The 6,345-nt window shown below is 40.7% G+C and overlaps 1 pseudogene; it reads left to right on the forward strand.

Annotated features, from left to right (window-relative positions):
- The window catches only part of LOC104407816, a 20,981-nt pseudogene extending 17,818 nt beyond the window's left edge, over positions 1-3,163 (forward strand).
- The last annotated feature ends 3,182 nt before the right edge of the window (positions 3,164-6,345 follow it).

Genomic DNA, 6,345 nt, shown 5'->3' on the forward strand with positions numbered 1-6,345 from the left:
CCCGCCTTTTAATCTAAGGTATGACAAAGTGTTGTGTTTAAACCCCAGTAGGCAGCTAAGCCACACAGCCTTTTGCTCTCTTACCACCTGGGGGATGGGGGAGAGAATCGAAAGGGCAAAAATGAGAAAACTCATGGGTTGAAATAAAGACAGTTTAATAGGTGAAGCAAAAGCCACACATGCAAGCAAAACGAAGTATGGATTGGAATGAATTCACCACCCGCCGTCAGCAGGCAGATGTTCAGCCATCTCCAGGACACCAGGATTCCATCACCTGTAATGGTTACTTGGGAAGACAAACACCAGCACTCCAAACATTCCCTCCCCACTTCTTTTTTCCTCCCCCAGCTTTATAGGCAGAGCATGATGTCATATGGTGTGGAATATCCCTTTGGTCAGTTAGGGTCAGCTGTCCTAGCTGTGTCACCTCCTAAATCCTTGTGCTCCCCCAGCCTACTCGCTGGTGGGGTGGGGTGAGGAGCAGAAAAGGCCTTGACTCTGTCTAAGCACTGCTCAGCAGTAACTAGAACATCCCTGTGTTATTATAGAATCATAGAATAGTTAGGTTGGAAAGGACCTTAAGATCATCTAGTTCCAACTCCAGTTTTCAGCACAAATCCAAAACACAGCCCCATACTAGCTACTATTAAGAAAATTAACTCTATCCCAGACAAAAACAGTACAAAAAGGAATAGAAATTTCCAGAAGAAAGACCATACCATTTTCTTATGGCCTTAGATGGTGTAAACGAGTAAACAAACTCTTGCACTTTAAGTAAATAGAGACAAAGAGCACATTTCTTATCAAAATTAGACAGCACAAACTTTACCCATGAAAGAGGGCCTAAGGCAGCAGTGGGAATGGATGTCTCTCTTTCTCTGTTTCATCATATAGAATTAATTCCACTTCGATATAGAAAAGGTAGTTTATGTGAGAAGTCATGAGTTTATTTCATGGCTTTATAACATGAGTACTTAAGTCCCAGCAGGAAGCTTTGATGGTGTAGCTGTATTATGAAATGTAAAACTATCTACATCAGCCAAATCCTAGTCCTTGATGGTTTTCTGATTTGAAAGTTCCCAGACACCCAAGGAAAGTTGTTGAATCCAAATACAATGGGCATGTCCAGATACGGAGCTGATGCTATTCAGTGTATTTCAATAACTACAGCAGAGATGTGCTAATCTCTACTGTCAGTTTCTAAAGCCAGTCTCTTCAGCTGTCTCTCTCCTCTGCCAGGGCATGAGAGAGGCTGAATTCTTCCTGGGCAGCTCAGTGTTCTTTGCAATATGAGATGCAGTGGCTGCTGCATGGAAAGAAAGAGGACTGCCCCTGGACTTCTCACTGAACTGCCCCTTGACTGTCAAGCGAATTCGCATGGCCTGTGCTGATGTCTTGACTGAGATGGTAAGGTTATTTTCATTCCTTTCATGAGCTAGCCAGCTCTTCCATTCTCTTTAATCTGAATGAGCTGTACACATAGACTAATCAGTAAGCAAAATCTCTTTTCTTCAACATACCACAATTAGCAGAGCTTTGTACTTTATTTAACCAGTGGCACTTTGCTCAGCTATGTTGACAGAGTAACATGAACTGACAGTCTAGAACTGAGGAACCTTTGCTATTTCCTCAATGGTAATATTTCCAATGTATATATCTCCTTTAATCTAAAAGCCCTTGAAAAGACTTTCCAGATTATAGTCTTTGTCTTTAGTGTTACTTTATTTGCATCTCTGTTAGAAATTATGTTGATGTCTAGACACAAAGTAGGTGTGCTCCATCATTTGTCCTATGCTCCTGGTCTAGACTGATTCCACTTTGAAGCATATACCCCAGTTTCCATTTTTAATTCCTTGAAAACTAGGGAGATGGAAATATCGGCTGATACACATCCACATCTTGTCAAAACATGGAGTTAGAATACAGGCTGAGTGCACAAGGGCACTCCCAAATAAAACATTTTAGATTTACATTTCTATGCAAGCATCACCACTGACAGTGGCATCCACAGAATCTAGGGGTGCAAATTTAAGATACTCACTGTAAAGGCCTAAACTGTCTAGGTCCCAATTACTTCATACAAGCTCATTTTCTGAGTCATGATCTGAGTATTCCTAGAGCTGCTTGGGTGAATATATCCTTGGTTTTAATAAAAAAGCAGAGGCTAGCAACAATTCTTCCCATTGTGTAATTCATTTCCAGCTGTGTTTATGAGAGCCCTCCATCCTTCAGGCCATGCTTTCTCTTCTTTGTTTTGTGGAAGGAATTGATATTCAGGAGACACTGAAATAATGGATTTTAGATATCCTGACCTTTTTCTTTTGGGTGCCTGGAAAATAGGAAACACCAGACCAAACTGACAAGGCCCATTAATTAAAGCTTCCAACTTAAAAAGCCCCACGGACCTGAGTTTGAGCAACTGCATTGTACCCTGGGCTGAAAAATACTCTATGAAAAGGAACACAAGTTGGATCAGGCAAGCCTGCAGGCCACTATGTCTTCCAATGGCAGCCAGCTAGAGACCCCCAGATCTAAACCCAACCTGGAGGTTGGGACTGTGGATTCCACATCCATCCACTTCTGTTTCCTTCTGTGCAGGATATCCAGTGCTGAAGTCTTTCATGGTGAATGAACTTCTCATATGAACAGAAGTCATAACTGAGATCAAGAACCTTTGTGGGCTAGGTGTTGTGGTAACAACTTAGAATTTAAATAAAGGTGAAGTTGCTACCCAGTCATTAGGAGTTGATGTTCTATCTCCAGACAGAAATGTAGGATCTCCTTGCAAACGTCATGGCCTCCATGATTTAATGCAGTCTCATTAAACCCTGTTGCATTATGGAACCTCATGTCAGTTCCTCTAATCTCAGCCTTTCAGGCTGTGAGGTCACCTGTGCTATGGAGATACTCAATTACTTGTTCAATTACAAGAATGCCACTGTTGACTAGAGGCAAGTTAGTTGATTTCACAACCTTTTATAACACGATAAAGTGGGGATGTGTGTGCAATGACATTTAAATGGCTGATAAGGACCATGCATTTGTAAATTACATTAAGTTTTCTTTCCCCTTAGCAAAATAATGTTGTTTTCTTTATATTTTCTTTCAGATTCCAAAAGATAAACCTGGAACCTATAAGCTATGGGCCGTCAATATATATTAATACTGCTTTCGTAAGTACCAAGCAACTAGGTGGCTCCTTCAGCAACTTATTGACTGAAAGCATTCCTGCAAAAAAGAACTAAGTAATACTTACTCACACCAACACATAGATACCTGTCTTTGTAGAACGAGATACAAGCATCAGTTCTGTTGTTGTGCCAAGTAACAGACCTCTCATTTTGAAACACATTTCTTTCTAAATCAAATTGTGTTCCATGCTACACTGGAATAATTCTGGAATTACCCCACAGACTTCAGAGAATTCACATGCAATTTTGAAAATATCTGCAGTGAAGAGCAGATCACAGATAGTACCATTTTGCCACTTTGCATCTAGTTTGAGATTCACAACTGTTGTTATCCACTCTTTTTTTCTTCTGGTACTTGAAAATCCCAAAGATCAGAGTTAGACACTGTACAAAGTAGTGATGGGCAATATATCAATGTTACAGTACAACAGAAATGCCAAACACTTTCTAGACACTGCTATATTATTCTTATCACAGTGACTACAGAATACTGTAGCATAGCTCTTTGCTTCCTGGCAGCCCATCTCAGGTCTGCTCCATACCACTAGATCTCTCTGAACCACTATTGATTTTGACCAATCTCAGGGCTGGAATATAATCATTGCCATTCACTGCATTCTCAGCATTCACTCCTCTCCTTTGTCTTACCCACAATTTTGCTGCTGCTTTCCAGTGAAACAGTGAAGAAGGATATAGCTGATGGCATCTGTAGGTAAGGAGAGGGCACAAGGTGAGTGAGGTGTACTGGAGGTAGGAAGGGTTAAATAGCAGGACAGGTTCCAAATACCACCTTTGAGTGAAGAGGTGAGGATTTCTGGGGTAACATAGATTAGTGAGCAAAGATACAGAGGGATAGACCACCACATCTGCAAAATCTCACAGTCTTCTTATCTAAAACATTCATTTTGAAATGGGGTTGCCCATTGCAACCGGCAGCAGCTATACACAATGAATATGCAGCAGGTGTCTGAGAGGAAAAGGTGGAGGGGAGAAGGGCTAAGAGGAAACAACAACAGAAGTTCATTGTTAAAAACAGGTGTGCCAGCTCAGTTTAACTGTGCCAAACAACACTCCTGGCACTCTGGCACACACTGTTTTAGAAAAGAAGTTTAAAGTGATGCAGTGGCAGCTTTATGAATCTTGATGGAGCACTTCCCCTTGAGGAGACTGAAAAGCAAGTGCAAAGGTGTCTGAGAGGGAGAAAAGGAAATGGCTGAGATGATCCAACCTATGTTTACATACAAATTTATTCGACTTTAACATTTGATAGGTCAAAGCAATAAAATTAACAGTAAGAACACATTTAACATCTTTATGTATCCAGAACACTAGCATAAGAAATAACTCTGGAGATACTCAACAGGTATTGCATTAGTTCAGGTCCTGGACTCATTTACATAAACATAAATCTAGACTATTTTCATTTATTTTAAGGGTGAGAGTTCAGGCTTAAATTAGCACAGTATAGAAGTATGACCCTCAAGTAAGTCGTATTTAACCTAAATCTGTAGAGGTGCAACAGGATTTTATTTCTTTACAAATAAATTAATATTACAAATAATGAGGAAATTGCCAGCTTATGTTGGTAAAGTTTTCCCGTTCATTTCTCTTGGTAAATTGTGATGCTGTAACTAATGTGAAAAGCTCAGCTGGCAATATGCTTTGCAATTTTGGAATATCAAACACTTCAAGGAGCTGGCAGCAGGAACTATCATGTCTTTGTGTTCCTTACCTTAAAATGCAGTTTTCCTAACATGTGGTTTATCTTCTTGGCTTTTTATTTAATTGTTATTTAGAAAAATGCTCTAATTTTAAAATGAGTATCAAAGAAATCAGTGCCTTGGGTTTAGAACGAATTAAGGTGAAAATCCTCCCTCTGAATGTGGTGAATTTCATAGCAACAGACACAGGGGAGTGGGGCCGTGGACCTTGGGGGCCTTATGGACCAGTGACAGCAGGGGAGAGAATTGGAACTCGATAGGCTGAGTGTCTAAGGCCAATTACCAGAGGGGTCCTTACTGTGTGTATGTGTCTCTCTATATATATATTTCCCAGTAATGGACCTTCATGCTCATCAGTCAGAAAGGAAAACAGCACAAGGGCATTGGTGCTGTGTCTGCATGAGTGCAGTGTTTCTGTGTTGACCCGTGTGGCCAGCTGTATTTATATGTATGTATGTTTTACACATGTTTGCATGTTGAGAATACATGCTCAGCGTTGCTACTGGTTGGATCTTGGGGAACAGAGCTGCATCAGCCTCACCTCTAGTGTGCTGGTGCAGCCCCTAACCTATTCATCTAAAGAAATTGCATTTACTGCAGTTGAGGCTCTCAGAAGCATGGAAGAGTTATCTTGTATGACTGAGATGATAAATTGCATTGTATTTCCAGGTACAAGCACAATCACTCTAGCTCCAGAAGGGATGGTTGTTTCATGTGTCCCTGCATGGCAAGCATAGGTTTACTTTTTCCTTATTTTTAAATTCATGTTTTTATATACCCAGCATATATGTCTTGCACAATGAACAAAATACTGATTTTACTACTTCCGGTTTTACTCTAGTTTTAACCTGTGAGGGTAGCATACTTAAGTGAATGCTGGGCTGGGTGATTGTGCGATGCCTGTAGTGCAGGCAAGAACAGACAGTGGAAGGTAAGCAGCCTCACTGGAGATACGGCATTACTTTAAGATAATCAATTGAGTAAGACAGCAGGACCAGTTCTGCTTGGATCGAAGAATTTCGCAGGTAAAAGCTTAAGATTCTTCTTTTCCAAGTTTTAAGTGTAATCGCTTCTACCTCTTGTACGGATAGATAAGGAATGCTTATTTGCTTTCATACATACAGATGTATTAGGGATAAAGTTTTCAAAGAACGTCTAACCAAAAAATCCCAGAATTGGTGCGTTCCCCTGTTTGCAAGTGGCTGATGCAGATCACTTGGAGCACTGTGTAAGAACATAGAAGGTCTCAACACTTCTTGCTTTCTTCTGAAAAAACACACTTCAGCTGAGAGTCGTGTCTCGCCGCTAGGCCAGATGAGACAAAATAAAAGATTCACAGCTGAGGAAGGAGTTTGTTGGGATAAAAAAGAAATAGAGCTGGGGATGACCTCAATTAAAAGGTCATGGTCATGCAGGTAACCCCACTTTCCCCC

This window comes from Nestor notabilis, unplaced genomic scaffold, assembly GCF_000696875.1.
Source record: "Nestor notabilis isolate BGI_N333 unplaced genomic scaffold, ASM69687v1 scaffold7946, whole genome shotgun sequence".
In the NCBI taxonomy this organism is placed as follows: domain Eukaryota; kingdom Metazoa; phylum Chordata; class Aves; order Psittaciformes; family Psittacidae; genus Nestor; species Nestor notabilis.